The following is a 21,690-nucleotide window of genomic DNA, read 5'->3' as shown; positions in this document are numbered from 1 at the left end:
TTTCTCCTTTGAAGTGATATCTCAAGTCATCGTCGATGGTATGTTTTTCAGGAGGGGCATACACTATCCTCTACTTTCCGTTTACTTGAGAACTTTTACTAATTAAAAATCTATAATCATTATCCCTTTCATTTTTATTGAACACATCTATCTACCTTCTTTTTGAGCTAGACGTATCTTTGCTCTATCTGCGCCTACCACCACCACAGTTAAATGGACGCCACATAAACTCTAACCGAATTTATAACTTTGTTGTCACACGCAAATCACCGCAGACTTCTACTGACACGTGTTTGACATACACTTCTTCGTTATTTATCTATTTCGACCTCTCTTCTAATTCTTTTGTATTTTCCGTTTCTCCTTTTTTCCCTTCTTAACAAATAATCTCCTCTCTTCTTTTTCATTCATTTTTAATTCATTTCAATTTCTTTCCTTCTATTCTTTACGTTTAATTACAATTCTAACTACATATAATCTATATTTCCCCCCCTCCTCGGCCCTTTATTTCTTTTCTTTTCTTTTTCCATTTATTCCCTCTCACTTCTCCCTCTTTCCTATCTATCCAGCACTCCAACTCTTGTTTTTTTTTTTATGCTCATTTTTAATTTAAAAGAATCTTCCTTCTAATTTATTTTGGCTTTGATTGTCTGATGAGATCGGTAGGACAATTTTGTTGTCCTGTCGATTGAAACAACCTGTAATGATTTAAGCAAAATCTTCGAGGTTGAAATTATAATATATATATATGTGTGTGTGTGTGTGTGTGTGTGTGTGTGTGTGTGTGTGTGTGTGTGTGTGTGTGTGTGTGTGTGTGTGTGTGTGTGTGTGTGTGTGTAATATAATGTAGCTAATATTGCTGACAACTGAAAAAAATCCCAGCAGAACAAAACTGTTTTATCTTCTACTTCTTCATCGTTTTGGAAATTATAGTGTTGCAAGTGTACTGAGCTTCAGGCTTAGCAACATAAGTCAACGTCTCACGCCCGCTCCCCATGCAGAAAAGGTTTTATCGATTCGAACCACATCTTCCTCCGTCCTCTATGTTCTTAAGTGCCTGCGATATCTATACACATTATGGAGCTGATACAAAATGAAGCACGCCGTTTATGGCCGAATTGTTTGTGACACCATGTGTGTAAGGCATACGTAATCTTACTGATACAAAGTTTCTGATAAAGCACATTTGGTTGCATATTTACTTTCCATTTGCAGCTTCACATCTATCTGAACATGACACAACCATTATGCTGAAGATCTTGCACATCTGTTTTTCATAAGGCAAAATTTATACAATTTGTAATCTATATAATAATGGAGCATTTTTTTGTATACTTGTCTGTTGGCCAACGGGTAATTTTGTTAACAAGTTCCTGTGCGATAAGTAGCTTATAGTGAAGCAAGAACAACAATTCCCTAGCAGCAGTTCTCATTAACAGATGTTGCTTAATTTCAGTCGCAAGGGGAAATCAACGATGACTTGAAGCAATGCTAGGGTGAGTGGAGAAAGACTAGTAGGACCTGCAGGATATTGACTATGCTAAAATCAACGTTTCATCAGCATATTCTGACAGGTTACGTCAACCACCAAAAGGTGCCGAATCGCTCAGCCAATTTAATCACAGACGTCAACAATTGGCAAACATGATAAAAATAGTGCAGGAAATTCAATACATTTGTGTTTAGATAGGATTTTAAAGTTAAATTAACGTTTTATAGTATCCTTTGTTTGTTAAATTGTTAGGTGAAAGTACAGAATAGTATGTATTTTTAAGCCCCCTCATGCTAAGAAAGGCTTTCTAAAGAATATCGTCCAAAAAAATGTCACAAAGTGTTCGTTCAATATCTTCCGGTGGTTTATGAATAATAAACATACCGACGATAATGCGATCTGTATTGCGCATAAGTACTGACTAATTATTTCTGACTTTTACATAGACCAGTTGTCAGTAAGAAAGACCATTAAACGCAGTCTTACAAAAATATCATGTTCATCTTTACTTGCCTCCTCACGAGGGCAGAGTTAGACACAAGGTCGGTTTTTAATGTGAGAAAAATCCAGCTCCCCAAAAAGGGGCACTGTGGATAGGAACAAAAATAAAAACTGCCTCAGTCTAGAAGGATTTCTCTGATCGAAGTCAGAAAGCGTGAAGTGTAGTATCAGAACAGATACCACACGTTGTTCCTAGCCTCCAAAAATCATGTTTCCTTATTTGTTTTTAGACAAACTGCAAACGGTTTTCAATGTGCATGGTCGCTGTCATTGTTGAAAGGATAGTAACAGCTGTTTGACTGGCAGTTGATTGATTTCAGTGAGTATTTTGTGTACATATTTCCCTGGTATCTGATAGCTTCTTTCCTGTATCAACAGTCCAACTTATGTATTATATGTAAATTTCTTTGAGTAAATATCCTTTCAAGAATCGGACGTTTTGGGGCAATAAAAATCTTCACATTAAATATTCCAGCTACTGTAGTGGTTGCAACTTTATATTGAAAAATGGAAACAAAAACGGTCACGACTGAAACAAACATACAAGGGCCCGACAATATTTTTCGGACACTTTATTATTCGACTTTCCAAGTACCATAAAATGGCGAAATTCCTTCAACAGAATAGCATAAACATATAAAAACAATACCTGTAATAAAAATGGAAGAAAATCGATTAAGTAAGGAAAAATATTTAATTTTCATCATTTTTTTTACAAAACACATGCGACATTATTTTTCGGACATCGTTGAAAAACTGTTAATAATCTGTAATATCACCTTTCTTCTCAATAACTTTTATCAATCTCTCTTCATAATGATCAAACATATGCACAATAACATAGCTTTAGTGGGGGGATGCCCTTTTCTCTACCCTGCAACCCCTCTCCCACAGAAGAGACGTTGCAAGCCTATCCTTGTTTTATCGTTATTTTCATGGCAGGTGCTCGTCTGAACTCCAATCCCTGGTCCCCCCTCGCCAATCTTTCACGAAAAACACCCGTCTAGCTGAATCCACTGTGAAAAATTTCCCCCACTCTATATCTGTGCCTAAATCAAAACGCGGATTTCATGAACAAAGCTTCTTTCTTAGAACTGCACACCTGTGGAACTCTGTTCCGTCTGCCTGCTTCCCTCCGGACTACAACTTGGATGTCTTCAAGTCTAATGTTAACAAATTCCTAATGAACCGCCCCCTTAAGTAAACACTTCATCAAATCTCCTCACTAACGTAATGTACTTGCAATAACCCTTATCCCTGAGTGGCTTCCGGGCCTTGATAAGTGGTGATCTCTGTGTAAAAAAAACAAAAAACAAAAAAAAAAAAACATAGCTACGTGTTTCTATTAGTTTTTTTTTTTTTTTTTTTTGGCATCTAGTATTCGTTTCCATAGTTGAGCCTCTTTAGTTATTTCACATCCATTATAAACAAGTTGCGTAGGCATTTCCCAAACATTTTCCATTAAATTTAGATCTGGGCTTTTGGCAGGCCATTACAAAGTAGTCATATTCACTTTAGCCATCCATTCTTTCATGAATTTTGACACATGGATGCTGCAATTGTCTTGCTGTCAAGCGAAATCATTCCCCATCTCTCTTCTCATCCTTGATAGAGCTTTCTCGTCCAGCAACTGTTTCTAGCTTTCGCTGTTCTGTCGTCCTTTGAGCCATTCCAACCATATGTTTTCATTAGCAAAGATCATACCCCAAACCATAACTCCTCCTCCCCTCTGTCGTTTGTTCTGTACAACAGGCTCACCCCTTCTCGACCGAGTACACCATCCATCGGGCCTATCAGACTTGAAACGCCTCTCATCAGTAAATATAACCTTCTTAAAGTCAACATGCTTTGTTAACCACCTTTTAGCACTCTCCAGTCTTGCTCCTTTGTGTTTCTTTGTTAGTGTGATTTTTTTCTTAGCCTTTGCATACTTCAAACTTCATTCTTTGTACTGTTCGGGCGTTTACATCCAATTCACATTTCTCCTTCTCTTTTCTTGCTGTAACTTTTTCTCCAGATGTCAAAAGCCGTGTCATAGTCCTCTTCATTCTCTTTATAGTCCTCTTACCGATTGATTTTTTCCGTCCTCACTTTTTCTTCCGCTCGGAGTTTGTCTTCAGCATGTATTCGACCATTGATTTCGACATCTTCAAATCCATGGCGATCCTTCTGATGCTGAGGCTATCTTCCCGCTTCTTCCGTGCCAAACAAATGACTCCTTTTGAATGCATTTTACCTCATTAAACTTAATTGTTTTGCCAGTAGAATGGAACAGATAATTGATTCTAATGATGACAGCTAAGTGTACAAGCAGAAAATTTGCATACAGCAACATATACATGAACATAGCTCTTAATAAAATAGAATTTTTTGCCAAGTCCGAAAAATAGTGTCGCGCAAGTTTTCGCAAAAATCACAAAAATAAGCCAAACTAAAAAAATGATTACACTAGTAGTGGATTTTCACTCCTTAACTACGTACTTACAATCTCAAAAGTTTTTGGATGGTCCTGGATATGACCTTAAACTATATCCGATGATGAGGCTCCAGTTTGCGGGCTTTGGGGAGTGTGGAGCCACCCTTTAATTGCCATTACTCCCAGGTCCACTCTGACCCGGAGTGGTAGTACCTGTTAGGGTCCAAACTATGGGTTTAATAGAAACTGACTTTAAAAAAACAAAACAAATATACTCTATTAAAAAAGTGTTCTTCAAAATCACTGGATTCGGCATTAAATAACCTGAAAAGGGTTGATATGCTGTAAAACAAACAAACAAACAAACAAAAAAGTTTTGGCACTAGTAATCACCTTGAAGTACTTTTTTCAAAGTGTCCGAAAAATATTGTCGGGCCCCTGTACTTTAAAACTTAAAATTAATTTGAAAGAAATCTAAACAAAGGCTGACCTTTCCATTATTATTTATTGGTTATTTCTTATGTTAACGACCTTCTAAATTTAGTTGTTAAAAACCATTGCATAAAAGATTTTAACTAAAGCTACAGAAGCGCTTCAAATACAAATATCCCAAATGGCAGTTTACTTGCCGAAGCTCTTATGATTCGAATGATTGGATTGTATGTAGATGCCATCACAAGAGGAAGACGGAAATAGAGCGACAAATTTGACCGCCATTATGGTGTACCGTCACACGTTTCAATTGGACTAACTAGTCTCTGCAAACGATTATTGGAATCGTACAGAAAAGTGGACATAACGATACATCATATGCTAAACAGAAAACTCTACGGCATAATCACATTGACACACTGGTTCTTGTTAGATTACCGAAGTTGAGCAACGTTGAGCCTCGTCAGTACCAGATGGGTGATCAATTTGGGAAGTCCAGGCGCTGTATGTAGGAGAACGTCGACATCTTCCTGCAAGAGTTACAAAAAATCTAACGTCGTCATTTCACTAACAATGATATACATGCTACTGGAGACCGCTAGTGAATTTTATACTCCCATGGAACTTATTCCTCCTTTGAGAAAAGCCGGTTAAACTCGCATAGGGTTAGTGCCGTTTCGATTTTTTTCTAAATGGGAAACGTTACATACAATGTCGCCATAGATTGTTCTGTTTGTGCAAGACGTAAACCAGCTGTATCATTCCCAAATTTCAGCACCCACAATGCAAAGTTCGGATCTGTCACTACACATTTTTGTAGACACCGTTGATCTGCCTCGAGAAAATACCGAAACAGCCACACGACACAACAGTACGAGTGTAGAATATGAATTGAGACCTCAAGTGATACAAACTAGTGATTCATATAGAGTCCGAGATCGCAACATACGACTTCAAGTAAACTGTCAACAAAAACAACAAAACAAAACTCCTATCCTTACACCATCAACGCTCTGATCCCCATCTGGCATCAATTGGGATGGATGGCTCTCGTCTGGGAGAGCCCCCACGTTTTGACAAGCTTCTGGATTTGTCCTTTACTCCTGATCTGAAATGGAACACGTACATCAAGTCTGTTGCCAAGGTCACTGGAAAGATGGTGGGATCTTTCTACCGCTTCCAAGATATCTCACTACTGATGTAATTCTATATCTATATAAAGCCAAGTACGTCCAAGGATGGAATACTGCTGCCATATCTGGGCAGGAGCTGCTAAAAACAGTCTATCATGCCTTGACAGAGTACAAAATAGACTTCGTGGCTTAGTGGGGGGGGGTGCCCTTTTCTATACCTTGCAACCTCTCTCCCACAGAAGAGACGTTGCGAGCCTATCCTTGTTTTATCGTTATTTTCATGGCAGGTGCTCGTCTGAACTCCAATCTCTGGTCCCCCCCTCGCCAATTTTTCACGAAAAACACCCGTCTAGCCGAATCCACTGTGAAAAATGTCCCCCACTCTTTATCTGTGCCTAAATCAAAACGTGGATTCCATGAACAAAGCTTCTTTCTTAGAACTGCACGCCTGTGGAACTCTGTTCCGTCTGCCTGCTTCCAACCTGACTACAACTTGGATGTGTTCAAGTCCAACGTTAACAAATTCCTAATGAACCGCCCCCTTAAGTAAACACTTCATCAAATCCCCACACTAACGTAATGTACTTACAATAACCCTTATCCCTGAGTGGCTTCCGGGCCTTGATAAGTGGTGACCACTGTGTAAAAAGAAATGTCACCATTATTTTAGAAAGAGGAGGGATTAGGTGCTAACTTGAAATGTCCAGTTATGATTGACGAGACCGCAGACATTTCTGCTTCAGAAATTTTAATTATTATTGTTCATTTTATTGATACAATTTTCAATTATTTCATAACTAGTGTACACTCTCAGTTACAACATGACGGAAAAATTGTATGTTTCGCCAGTGTTCGCATTCATTATTTATCTAGATATATTACTAAAATATGCATATGAAATTATTGAATTATGTTAGTAATTTAATTTTTCATATTTCTTTTTATATGGAAGGTCAACACTTATCAAGGCCTGGATAAAGGTTAAGTGCTAGGTAGATGGTAAGACAACAAGATAAGTCATAGTTGAACTTAAGTAGAGCTAGATTATCAAAGAGGATAGCTCAATATGAATTTATTCACCTTGGATTTGAAGACGACTATGTTATAGTTAGTCAGGAAGCAGACCCTTAGTATTGCGTTTGAGAGACGGATTGTACTATGAAAAAAAAATTTGCATACATAATTATTATTTCTAACGTCCAAAGGAAAGATACAACTCGGTAATTAGTGAAAATAAAATGTATTGAATAAAAGCCCAAATATAACAAATTAGCTGTACCCGGCCACGCGTTGCTGTGGCTCAAAACAAACAAAAAACAGTAAAGGCAAAATGTATGTTTTTTATGTTTATGTTGTCAATACCTGTGGATATTGCTTTTGTTGTTTGTTCAGTACTGTACTACTAGAAATATTGATATTCAAGTGAAACAAGTAGTATTTAATGAATTGCCATGTCGGAGTTATGAAAATATCCAAAAATGCACGCAAAACGATAAGGTATAAATGAATAAAGGAAATAGTTTTCGAAGGAATTACAAATTTAAGCTATTTCCCATATCTTTACAGCAAATGTCGCGTGACAAAACAAACATCGCCGAAATCATTTGTTTTGTTGAATCATGGAAGACTTCGCTAACTGTGACGTAACAACTAGGTAAATAACATTGGTTATTGTTGGAATTGACAAAAAAATGAAAGTAGTTATAATTGTGTGTTTAAATAAAAATCAACTTTTCGGCTGTCTATTTATCCTGGATGCCGGCCTGCCAGTATGTTGGTTTATTTTTACACATTTTTTATTAGTTAGTTCCCCATTGTCTACAGCTTTTTATTTGGTATTAGAATATGGCCTCTATAAATAGAGGGGATATTCCCGTTTACAATCTGAGGAACGTGCTGGATGGCTTGAGGAGACAGCACACTATGTTTTTGAATATTTGGTCAGGGTTTACTTTTGATGAGAAGTAACCTCATGTCAGAACCTCTGACAAACACCTATACAGAGAGACGTTAGATACTCGAGGATAGTATCTAGTAGGCATTCAAGTTCTTTCCTGTAAACATTCAAGTTCTTTCCAGTAGGTATTCAAGTTCTATCCAGTAGGCTTTATGTTCTCTCCCAAGACAGTATACGGATATATGAGTACAAAAGGAGACACTGTTGGTCTAGTCATGTTGAAATAATAGATGAGAATTCTAGGGTCATCAGACGTAGAACAGCTAAAATAGCAAAGTCAGTTGGCAGGAGAAAGCCAAAGAAAACATAAGAGAAAGTGATAGCAGATCTGAAAGAAAGAGGGATAAATAAAGACCTGGTTAGCATGTAAAACAGGCGTTAAACCAATGATGATGATGATGATGATGATGATGATGATGATGATTAGGATGATAATTGGATTTACCTAACCAGGCGGGATGAATCTAACAAGCAGACCACGCGCCTGTTGCTGGTATTTGCTCTAAAATATGGGTCATTGCATAACACTAAACTAGATCCAATGTACAAGATTATATCATGAGATGACGTTAAAAATTTACCTTGATCATGTGAACTTGTGGTTGCAGAAACTTTCCTACCAAAAGTCGTCACATTTCTACTTGAAATGATTAGTATCAGCTCAATTGTCTACACATGTGTTAAATATCACACCAGAAATTCCTGCTTTCTTGCTATTTATTACGACTGTTAAATCTAAGGCTCTATTCACAACACGCACTAATGTTTGTAGCATGTAAAAATGTGTCTTACTCCTTTATAAAAGATATGAGCAAAAATGTAAATGACATTGGAAATTTACTTACATTTTAAGTAAATTCAGTCAACAACACCGGAAGTATCCATGTATGTCTCCACGAGGGGCAGATAACTCGGATTAATACCACCAACAAAAATGAAGAGAGAAAAAAACACGAAGTCCACTTCTATAAATAAGTTGTTTTTGCAACGAAGGTCTCAGAAACAAACAAAAAAAATGAGTGTAATCTATATAAATAAAGCAGTATATGTATGTGTGTGCCTGTCTGTATTTAAATATTCAACTGATAAACTCTTAAACTACGGTTCACATGACACTGAAATTAACAGGAAATAATAATCATATACTATGGATGATTTATAACGAACAAAATCTTTGTTTGGATGGATGAATAACGCGTACAGACACATTTCGGCAAGTTGAAATGCGAGCTGACCATTTCAACTTGCAAGCCTATTTTTATTTCTTTCTGCGCATGCCCAAATTCAATTCATTTCTTCAAGTCGTTTCATATTAAATCTTTCACGTGTTTTCTTTTTGCAATTATTTCATTATTTCTATCTTTTTCTTTCTATTTTTCTTTCTCTTCCTTTCTCGCTCTCCTGTTTTGTTCTTTCTTTCTATATATCTTTATATTTTATCTCTCAGTGTAAGTTTGCCGATCGTTTTCTGCGTTGACGCAAACGTCTCACGTTGCAATTGTCTCCCTTAGTAGTGATGACAGTTGTAGTCGTAGAGATGTTCTTTTCTCTTCTCTTTTCTTCCTTGTACCTGGAATAATAGAAGCAATTAACACGAACAACAAATAACTCCATTATTTTCTTGGAGATTTGGTTCTACTTTTTCAGTAATATTTACTTTAATCAACATCTTCCCCTTCCCACTTCGTAGTATGTTGGAGATCTGGAAAACGTAAACTGCTCACTATGATGTAAAACTCCCTAAAAGAAGAAACCCACCCACTTATCTTTCACATACTTTCCCCCATCACATAACTTCCGGCGCACGTCAACCTAACTTCTAACTTGAACTCTAACAGAAAATTGAACTTTCTTGTTTAACTAACCTTATGTTGAATTTTCTCTTTTTAACTTACGTTGTCCGAGGTTGAATGATGGTTAACCAATGTTTCGCACTTCCATATTTTTATTGTCATTGAAATCTATGCAATCTCCCATTTTTAAATCAAATCGATTGATTGCCTGCTCTAGTTGAAGACCCATCGCGGTGCACCGGCATGAAGCTTCATATGCCTCCCCGCACAATATTCCACAATATATTGTAGTTTACATTGCACTGTAGAGAACTTGCTGTTAGCTGTATAAAACTATTTTTATATACAATGACTTGAATTAAAGTTTAAAATGCAAAAGTCAAGTATCATGCTTCAATTGTGCTCTAGACAGAAACATTCATTCAAATACGCCCCTATTTTTTCAAATAATCTATTGTTGGTTTTATATGTCGGACCTTTCTGCTTGTGTGGTAATAAAACTTCTCAAATGCACTTGTGATATTAGGCTGTATAAGGTGTTAACTTTTTGTCAAAATCGTTTGTTCTTTCTTTCATCAGATTTTTCGATTATTGATTATCGATACTTATCGAAGAAAAAACTTATCTAAGAACCCTGCCAGATACATAAAGTACATTTGTGTGAAATCTCATAAAAATCGGCCCAGCCGCTTCGGAGTCTATAGCGAACTCACTCTCGCACACACACAAACACACACATAAAGTTCCTTTTATATAATAATAGAGATAGACGTTACTCTTGCTGTTTCCGTTTGTACTCTTCAGTTTATCTCTCTTCCTTCATTTTTTTCTTTTGTCTCTTTCTTACCCTTTATCTGTCTTACGTTGTCACTTTTTTCTCGCTCCCTCTTTCTCTGTTCATCTCTTTTTCTTTCCATATTTATTTTCCGTCTTTTATTATTTTAAATACCTCTCTTTATTTCTGCTTCCCTCTCTCCCGCTCTCTCTCTCTCTCTCTCTCTCTCTCTCTCTCTCTCTGTCTTTTCTATTTTTCCTACTCTGGTGCCACACTGCTATCAGATCAGGCTGTCTGAAGATATTGGCTTCCTGAGATGAAATGTATCTAACATTGATGGTTATGTTTTTCTACTTCCTTTATGCAAAACTTTTTATGTTCTGCAAACCCCAAAACAAAAAAAAACACACCTTTCCCCCTTTTTCTTTTTCCCCTTTCTCTTTTTATCTCCCTCACTTCATAACTGGTTTCCTAACTTAAAATGTACCAAACATTAATACTGTAATTCTTTTCCTTCTCCCATTGCAAAACTCATTCATGTTCTGCAGGGCATGGAACAAAGACGATAAAATCTATTATAAAACAACCAAACCAAACACTACAAACTAGCGATTGAAGATACAAAGAGATTGAAGAATAAAAACCTTCTACAAAATAACTGGATGCGACATGAATATTATTTCCAAAATAACTGGATTTAGCATTAAATAACCCGAAAAGGGTTGATATACCATAAAACAAAACAACCTAATCTGTTTTTCCTACTAAATTTATACTGGTTTCTTTCCATTATTCTTATTTCTTTCTATCGATTGATTGTTTCTTTCTCTCATTTTCTTTCTTTCACTCTTTTATATCCCTCTCTCTCTCTCTCTCTCTCTCTCTCTCTCTCTCTCTCTTTCTGTCTTTCTTTCTCTCTCATGTCCATGTATATTCTATTTTTCTCTGTTTATATTCCTTTCTTTCTTTCTCTCATTTTCTTTCTTTCACTCTTTTATCTCTCTCTCTCTCTCTCTCTCTCTCTCTCTCTTTGTTTATCTCTGTCTCTGTCTCTATCTGGCTTTGTATCTGTCTCTGTCTCTGTCTCTGCCTCTGTCTGTCTGTCTGTCTCTCTCTCTCTCTCTCTCTCTTTCTGTCTTTCTTTCTCTTTCATGTCCATGCATATTCTATTTTTTCTCCGTTTATATTCCTATCTTTTTTTCTTTCATTTTTTTTTTTCATCTCTGTCTTATATTTCATTGAATCAGTTTTTTTTTTTTTGCTGTGTTCCGCATTAATCAATATCAAATCAGTTACGATGGATGATGCATGTGTTGTAATCAAACCAGAGGGCGCCCAGCATTAACTTTGTGGCGAACTGATCAAGAACTTTGAATCCAAGGGTTACACACCGATTGCTTACAAACTTGTGGCAATTTTTCGTGTTGCTTCGTATCTGCCTTTGTTATTATTTGCAACTAACTATGTTACATGCACATATTTGCTCTCTAACTTGATACTACATGACACACGCCGGTGTTGTTTGGAAAAGTGTGAGTCATCTGGTATCAAGTTGCAAGGTTCTTTTGGGGGATGGCTACTACACAGCGAGACATGATGGAGTATGTAAGTACCTCCACTAGACCATCTGTAAACAAAATTAAACATCCAATGTAGCAGCAAACCCTGGGAACATCAACCTGAAAGAATAGTTGGAAATGACTTATATACCATACATTACGACCACTTACATGGAAAATGCTGCTGTGAAACCTGACAGTTATATGGAATAAGTCAGAGAGAGTTGCAACCTTGGTTGAAGTGAGTGTCCCTAATGATGGAGGTCTGAACAGAGCTGAAAGGGAGAAACAGACCAAATATCAAGGTCTCATGTATGATATGAAAAGAAACTGGAATCTTAGAGAGATATCAATCATACCAGCTATTATAAGTGCCACAGGGCTTATGAAAAAGAACCTGAAGTCCCACCTAACTAATATTCCTGGTGAACCAAGTGCAAAAGAGATCCAGACAATTGCACTTAAGGGAACAACGGGGATACTAAAAAGAGCTCTCGGTTGGTTTCAATAAAAAGAAGGGAAACGTTGGCAGCTGGTTTGGCTGCCCCATACCCAGCGTTACAATCTTCAAAGAAAGAAAAAATAAGTGTTGTTGGAAAATACACAAAATCAAAGTTAAGTTCTTAATGAAACTCTGGCCATCTTCATTAACCGTGGTACCGAATCGGGTGTTTCTATATTATGGTAACGAAAAAATATTTAATTTCAAGTAAAACAAATGATGCTTACGTTACTGTCATGTCGCAAATAGTAACATATCCAAAAAGTACGGAAAATGAAGCCGTAGAAAAATAATTAGTCATGAAAAACAGTTCTGATAAGGGTGAAAAATACAAAGTTCAACAAGGTTACATGCTGGGCCGGACATATTGTGTCACGTGATGTAAGCAAAAGGGGAAGTAACTCACTTGGAAGCAGACAGAACTTAATCAGAAAACAAAAATAAAGATATATACATAATTTGTGAATTTTTTTTTAAATTAACTTTTTAACTGTTTAAATTTTTATTTTTTTATATAAAAAACTGATTGAATTTGTGAGAAATCAAATGATTAATTACTTCCCCTGTTACCTCTTCAATTCAAATCGAAAGAAACCAAATCACTAGATTTTATAAATGTTTTTTTCATGAATAATTATTTTTATACCTCATTATTTTCCGTAATTTTTGTATATATTACTATTTATGACATGACAATTACGTAGGTACCATTTGTTTTGCTTGAAATTCAATTTTTTTTGTTATTATAATATAGAAGCACCGCAAATCGTTATTAATACTACCCAAAAAGTTTCCTCCCCCCAGTCCTTACAGCTTTGAAACGTCTATCCTTGCTGTATTCTAGCCAGAGACTAGACACTTCTCGGCCGTCATAGTCACATACGCTCTACGTAAATAAAGTGTAGCGATGTCTCTTGTTTGTGAATGGAGCTTTAGAAGACGGAATATGATTGTTATATCATGAATTACGTTTCCTTTCGTTTGTGATAAGGAATAATGCCAAAAAATCTGCGATACGCTCTGTTTACTGCACACTACTGAAAACTCGCAACCTACATAAACCTCCTAAAGTGTTTTCCTCTCGTTTGCAATGAAGAATAAGGCAAAAACTGAAGTCAATTTTTAACTCTGTTAAAGGTAGAAAATGTGCTCTGAGTGATACATTTCCGGATATGTCAGCAACGGATTGGATATGAGTCTTCCATTTTAGATTATAGATTCCACTTTTACTTAAAACAAAAACAAAAACGAGTGCTTGTGTAGATTGGCGATCTTTTAAACCAACGCATTTCAGGTGAAAACATTATTACGTACTTATGCATCATGTCGAAATTAGTACGAATTCCAGAAATTACAAAAAATGATCTAATAGAAAAAAATTACAAGTAAAAATTTAAAAAATATCGAATTTTAGCGACTTATTGTGTTTTATGGCATAATTCGTCCAGGGCTGATATACCACACTAGGCATAACCGGTTCACTTTTTTTTTTTAAGTTGTGACTCATATGTTCATTGGCTCTATTGAATGGAGCCACAAATCCAATAACAAGAAATCTAGGCGATATTGACCGAAATATTATTTTATTATTGTTGTTTTTGTTTTTTACATGGTGGTCACCACTTATCAAGGCCCGGAAGCCACTCGGGGATAAGGGCTGTTGCTGTCAATGGGATAGTATCGTAGTAATCGTTAGTATTGGAGATTTGTCTTACGTATGGGGGCAGTTCATCAGGAATTTGTTTATGTTGGACTTGAAGACATCCAAGTTGCAGTCAGCTGAGAAACAGGCAAACGGAAGTTCCACAGGCGTGCACTTCGAAGAAAGAAGCTTTGTTCATGGAATCTACGTTTTGGTTTTGGCACAGATAAAGAGTGTGGAAAATTATTGACAGTGGTTTCAGCTAGACGGGTGTTTTTCGTGAAAGATATGCGAGGAGGGGCCAAAGATTGGAGCTCAGACGAGCACTTGTCATGGAAATAACGATAAAGCAAAGACAGGCTTACAACGTGTCTTCTGTGGGAGAGGGGTTGCAGGGAAGAGAAAAGGGCATCCCCCACTAAGCCACGAAGTCTATTTTGTACTCTGTCAAGGCAGGATAGGCTGCTTTTAGCAGCTCCTGCACAGATGTGGCAGCAGTACTCCATCCTTGAACGTACTTGGCTTTTATATAGATAGAAAATTGCATCAGCATTTTTTTTTTTTTTTTGTAGTGATGAACTATAATCCAACAAATCTATTTGTGATCTACTCCAACTTAACAACCAACTTGGAAATTTTGCTTTAAGGATATCAATTGTATTTTATAGTACAAACAATGAATTGCTCACTGTCCCCAAAGTGTGTGTTGTGTCTACAGAGGACAGAGGACGAATACTATTCTAGACGAAGGGTTGTAGACAGATATCCAGGACAACAAAGCGAGTCATATCCGGTCATGCAAATGATTAGTCCAATATGAGTAGGCGCATTTTGCCTATATTCAGTCAGTGTAAGTGGTTTTAATTCTATTTGCGATAGCGGATAACAGGTGTTTGTAGAAGGCGATGATATGTGAAGGGTGCGTATGTTGAAGACATAGCTCTTTGTTCATTGATCCACGAAGAGGAGGGTTATTACTCCATTTGTAAACAAATATCCAGGACAACAAAGTGAGCCATATCCGATTATGCAATGATTTGTTTTCAAATGACAAATCGATAACATTCGGTACTCGATATGAACAGATGCTGCAGACCCTTACAGCCTCAGACAAGAAGCAGAGGAGGGCTATGGCAGTCAAGTTGCTCGAGAAAATCGAGGCGACACCAAGTTTCCTTAACCTCCTTTGGACCTCAGATGAAGCCCACTTCTATCTTGATGGAAAGGCGAACTCCAAGACAAATGTCTTCTGGGGGTCCTCCAGACCAAAAGACATAGCTACCAAGCCCCTGCACTCTCCTAAGTGCACAGTGTGGGCTGCAATTTCGGCCAGAGGTATCATCGGACCAATCTTCATCGAAGAATCTAGCGCAGCAGTGACAGTCACCAAGGAGCGGTATGTGGAGGTCCTCAAAACCTTCAAGAGTGAGCTCCAGATCATCTACCCGTCGCTCATTAGACAATTCTGGTTCCAGCAGGACGGAGCAAGTTCTCACACCTAAAACCTTTGCTGAGATTGGCTGAAAGAGAACTTCGGAGGCCGAGTGATCAGTCTCAAGACTGATTTTGAGTGGGCACCCCATAGCCTGGACCTAAGCCCCCTAGATCATTTTCTTTGGGGCTATCTTAAGAACAGAATCTACGCAGGGAAACCCAGAACTATCACGAAACTCAAGGAAGCCATCAGGGAGGAGATGAGAGCCATTACCAATTCGGTCTGTAAGAACGTCATGGACAACTTCGTACTGCGCCTCAAGAAATGCACAGAGCTAAATGGAGGCCATCTAGAACATATGCTGTAGAACAGAGAAAAAAAGGCCAAATACTTTAATGTTTTGATGTGATTTTTTGAATATAATAAACTAATTATGACCAAAGTTTCATTTCATTCGGACAAAACACTAAGAAACGGGGCCCTAATTAGAGTTGGGCCCGTTTTTTTTTGGGGGGGGGGGTCACGCTGTATACGTAGGAGACAATTCGCTATAAGTTCATGCACCATCAAAGTTCAAGTCTGTTAAAGGCTGATGGACATTCGATCATCAGTAGGTTGCATGTATTATCCCGTTGGAATCAAAATACAAGTTTACTTTGATACAGTTTTACTTAAAACAACTTCCAGATTTATCTAACATCGATTTATAAGTAAATTTTCAATTTCAGTATCTTACGATAAACATAGGCTAAAAATTAAAATAAAAAAATCTTTCAGTTTAAGGCTGTTATCCGTGCCGTGCAGTTATATATATAATAAGCCTGACGAATTCTCACGAGAATGAACGCGGAATATTCTGTGCAGCTTAATTGTCATATATATTTTCATAACTTACTACCTAGTTCTACCTATGTATTAAGCACTGTTGAAGTAAATACTGAAAACTTACGCAAAAAATTATATCTTCGTATTGTCAAGACAGAATAGGCTATTGATGTGATTAAATGAAGTATATATATATATATATATATATATATATATATATATATATATATATACTAGCAGAGATACCCGGGACTTTGCTGTATGCTCAGATACCCAGTTTGCGGGTACCCAAAGTCCCGACCTTAACATTTGACCTTGACCTTGAAAAATAGTGTGTATCATCTCTAGGTTGGAGACCATCATCATGTCAGGTTTGGTCATAATCGGTTCAATGATGTGGGCTATAAGAGAGTATATATGCATAAGTTATGACCTTGACCTTTGACAATGACCTTGAACCTTGACACATTGTGTACACTCTTCCTAGGTGGGGGAACCATCAACATGCCAGGTTTGGTCATGATCGGTCCAATGGTGTTGGATGTAGGAGAATATATATATATATACACAGGATTTTGGCATTAACTATGAAAAATGGTGTGCACCATTCATCGTGTCAGGTTTGGTCATGATCGGTGTAGTGATTTGGGCTGTAGGAGAGTTGTATACACACACACACACACACACACATACACATACACGCGCGCGCGAACACCACTACTTTATGCTAGCAGGGAGATACCATGTGGTCCAAGATTGTATAAGGATCAACAAATGTTCCATCCTCCAATACTTTTATTGTCATCGAAATCAGTGAAATCGTCCATTTTTCAATCAAATCGATTGATGCCCTGCTTTAGTTCAGAAGCTTCACCACCTGCAGTCTGCAGAGAAAAAACTTTACATGCCAACCCGCAGTGACTTACTCCACAATACAGCATAGTCTACATTGCACTGTAGAGAATCTATTGTTAATTTTATCTGTAAATAATGGCTTCACTTAAAATATAAAATGCGAAAGTCAAGTATTATGGTTCAGCTGTACTCTAAAAAAAACATTCATTCTACAGTTGATTTTAATAGGCTGGGTCTTTCTGCTTTTGTGGTGATAACACTTCTCGAATGCACTTGAGGGTGTATCAAAGTCTTAACTTTGGTCAAAATTGGACTTCCTTCTTTAATGGGATTTTGTCGATTATCGATTTTATTTTTTCAGGTTACGATGTGGAATACAATGTTTTTCCGGACCCTTGTTACGGTATTTTCCCCGCCTTACCGTCTTATTTATAATGTCATTTGATTATATACATGTGTATTACATACTGTACTGTATTTGGTTACTAATTTATAATGCCGTATACCGGGGTTCTACTGTTTATATATATATATATATATATATATATATATATATATATATATATATATATATATATATATATATATATATATATACACACATATATATACACACACACACATATATATATATATATATATATATATATATATATATATATATATATATATATATATATATATATATATGCCAATAAATGAAATTAGCGTATGTTTGTTATGCCATTTATTGACTGGTTAATTATATGTATTAGTTATTATAGGTCGCGTTTTCTCTCACGCCATAGAAACACCACCTATAATTAATATGTATGATCAGTCAATAAATTCCATAACAATATATATATAATATTTTTTCAATAAATATTAATCATTTTATACTTACAGACACTAGCGTTTCATGCTTACCATTAGTGCAGGAAGTGATAATTATTACTGGTCGCAGGAAGACTGTGCAGGCTAGCGATTTTCCCTTCGGCCACCAAGAATTAACCCTTAAATGAAAGTGAATTAAGTTACCTATGAAGTTATGTAAGCGGGCTTGTCATAATTCAAACAACGATGGATGCATTCGAATAAATAGGAAGTTTGTGTATGATACACACAACTAATTCGCCGTTATATATATATATATATATATATATATATATATATATATATATATATATATATAGCTTTATGTAAAAGGAAAAGAGGAGACTTATCCGGATAATGCCAAGCTCAACAATAATTATTGGAGCTTATACAATAGGACAGCAAGAGTATGAAATGAAGACACAAAACTATATATCGGTAGATATGGAATGGATCATTTATTGAATAATGGAATACAGGCAAAATTTGGGAGATAGAAGGGACTCTTTATGCCAGGGCATTTCGAAGCCTAATGCTTCTCATCAAAAGAGTAGAGAATGTGCTAGGTAGCATGGGGGAGATACGGCGTCTAGCGTAAGGTTCGTTAGGGATGAAAAAAATTAAGAGGGATTATAGAGTGTTGGGGGAAGCTTTAATAAATTCTAAATAAATAAGGAGAAGCTTATTATATATAGTATGATATATAAGAATATAAATTGTCTTTAACATAGTATTGAGATTAAGGGGTATATGTGTTATGGTTAAATAGGGGGTGTATTGTTGTTGTGTGGTAATTTATTTTAATGGTTTATGGGGTGTCTATTTTCTATGGAGTGGGTCATTTTTGATTAATTTGGGGAGGGGGTTATGTAATGTTGTAAAACTGAAAGGTAATATGCTGCAATATATTTATAAGTTTCTACCGTTATGATATATGGAGTATGATCATAAGGGGGCGGTTGGGGATTAGGGTGGCAATGACTATGGGTGCGTATAACTTGATGTAAACGGTTAAGTATACGTATTGATGTTAAAATGGAGGGGTAAGGAAACCATAGCTATTTATGAGAGTGGTAAAAATATACCAAATAATAGTAGGGTAATTATAATAGTACGGAAGATAATAGTAATGACAATTATAATAAGAGTAGTAATAATAAAGTTGGAAATAAATTAGATGTAAAATTGAATATGAAAAAAAAATGTTTAATATTATGAAAAATAAAATAAAATAAAAATAAAGGCAAAATTAAAAGTAAACATTAAAATTAAACATTAAATATAATGTTACCAATAGTTGTGATAAAATAAAATGCAAAATTACTGTTAATAAACGTGAAGATGGCATAAAGAGTCCCTTCTATCCCCCAAATTTTGCCTGTATTCCATTATTCAATAAATGATCCATTCTATATCTACCAATATATAGTTTTGTGTCTTTATTTCATACTCTTGTTATCCTATTATATATATATATACGCACACACACACACGCATATATATATATATATATATATATATATATATATATATATATATATATATATATATAGTGTTATGAGAATATATATGGCAATTAAACGTGGAATTTTCTGTGTAGCTTAATTTCCATATATATTTTCATATATTCATATATATATATAAGCCTGACGAATTCTCACGATGATGAAACGCGGAGTATTCTGTGTAGCTTGATTGCCATATATATTTTCATAACCTACTACATAACTCTACCTATGTATTGAGCACTATTGAAGTAAATACTGAAAATGTACGCATAAAATTATATCTTCATGTATGGATTTATGTGAATAAATAAAGTGATAATAATAATAATAATAATAATAATAATAATAATAATAATAATATATATATATATATATATATATATATATATATATATATATATATATATATATATATATATATATATATATTCTTACCATTCTCGATAGATTTAAACATCACATTTTCTTCTTTTAAATTGAAAACTCCAGGAGACTAAAGTTGATGAAGAACTTCAATTTATATTATTATCTATACTGAAATTGCGAAATTGTGAGACGTTATCAAAGGGGGATGAAAAAAATAAGAATCGGTTTTAGCTGGGGGAGTGGTGGAAGGGGAATTCATTGAAGCGAATCTAGCGAATGATTACTTAAAAAAAAAAAAAAAACTACGTGTGATAAGAAGTAAATATATTGGATATCGATTGTGAAAAGTAGAGAAAAACTTTTACAAAAAGAAAAAAAAAGACAAACACCTTTTTTTTTAGCCGAGATAGAAAACAAATTGAAATGTAAACGACGAGATAAAAAAAAAAACAAACAAAAGAAAAGGACGTGAAGATAAAGATATTAAAAACTAGCTGCATTTACCCGGCGTCGCCCGGGTGGAAACATCATAACACGTGTATGAATAAAAGTCAAAATTGGATGTTTGTTGAAATGAAGGGCGTAAAACAGGATTGGCTAACACATATAGGAGAAGGAGAAGATTTGAATGCCTAGTAGCCATGACCCTTCTACGGTCTCCCTATAAGACGTTGATATAAGGATATTTCTCAACCCTATCCAAATATTAAAACATATAATATGTGTGTTGACTTTTCAATCTGCCCCGCACGTTCCCCAGATTGACGACCGAGGAACACCTTCTATTAATAGAGGGCAGTTTTTAATAACATATAAGAAAGTGTAGACGATGAGGAACTGATAAAAATATGAATAAAAACAAGACAGGCAGGACAGCGCACTCGATAAAAATGGCTCCTCAAACTGTTTAAACACCATGGTAAGCAACGCTATAACCTGAAAGTGGCATCCCAGGTATAAAAAAAAAGCCAAACAAAGTAAGCCATCAGGCTTGCATAAAAAAGAACTGCCTCCCCCCCCCATCTTCACCATGTACACTAATTAAAAACAAATAAGAGGCTTAAAAGCTCAGTCATCGTCGGTTGCACAACAGAAAATTCTATTGTTTTTTTTTTACCGCTACTCAAAGTTTGAATGCAAGAGCAAGACATTGAACAAAATCTTGGCCGAATATTGGCTGAAGAGAGCTCGATAAGGATACCTTAAACGGGCCTTATTATCGGGCTTGAAACCGACGGTACCAATGACCTGTCTCAACTAACAACTTTCTGTACACAAAATATAAGTACGCTCTTAAAATTTGGATTTTCCTTTTAATTGAGCACTCTGCTGGAATTCTTTTTCCAAAAAAACTAATCATATATATATATATATATATATATATATATATATATATATATATATATATATATATATATATATATATATATATATATACTAGCATTTCAGCCCGGCGTTGCCCGGGTGTTTGGAGGTGTATGCTGAGCAAAAAAAAAAAAAGACTAAATTTTTTTTTAATTTGACCCCTATTATGACCCCTTAAAATTTATAGTTTCGGGCTCAAATCACTTTATTAAATTAGATCCAGGTTCAAGGAACCTATATCTAAAATTTCAAGTGTCTAGACCCAAAATTGTCGGAGGA

The 21,690-nt window shown here is 35.7% G+C and overlaps 1 protein-coding gene across 4 annotated transcripts in view; it reads left to right on the top strand.

Moving 5' to 3' along the window:
* LOC145254880 (uncharacterized) overlaps window positions 1–21,690 on the top strand; it is an 814,065-nt gene that overhangs the window by 49,826 nt on the left and 742,549 nt on the right. The gene's annotated exons all lie outside the window — the stretch shown is intronic.

The sequence above is a fragment of the Euprymna scolopes genome, chromosome 3 (genome assembly GCF_053919585.1).
Source record: "Euprymna scolopes isolate OS-2025 chromosome 3, ASM5391958v1, whole genome shotgun sequence".
Classification (NCBI taxonomy): domain Eukaryota; kingdom Metazoa; phylum Mollusca; class Cephalopoda; order Sepiida; family Sepiolidae; genus Euprymna; species Euprymna scolopes.
Note: the sequence above shows the minus strand (reverse complement) of the source record. Positions and strands in the feature narration are given on the sequence as shown.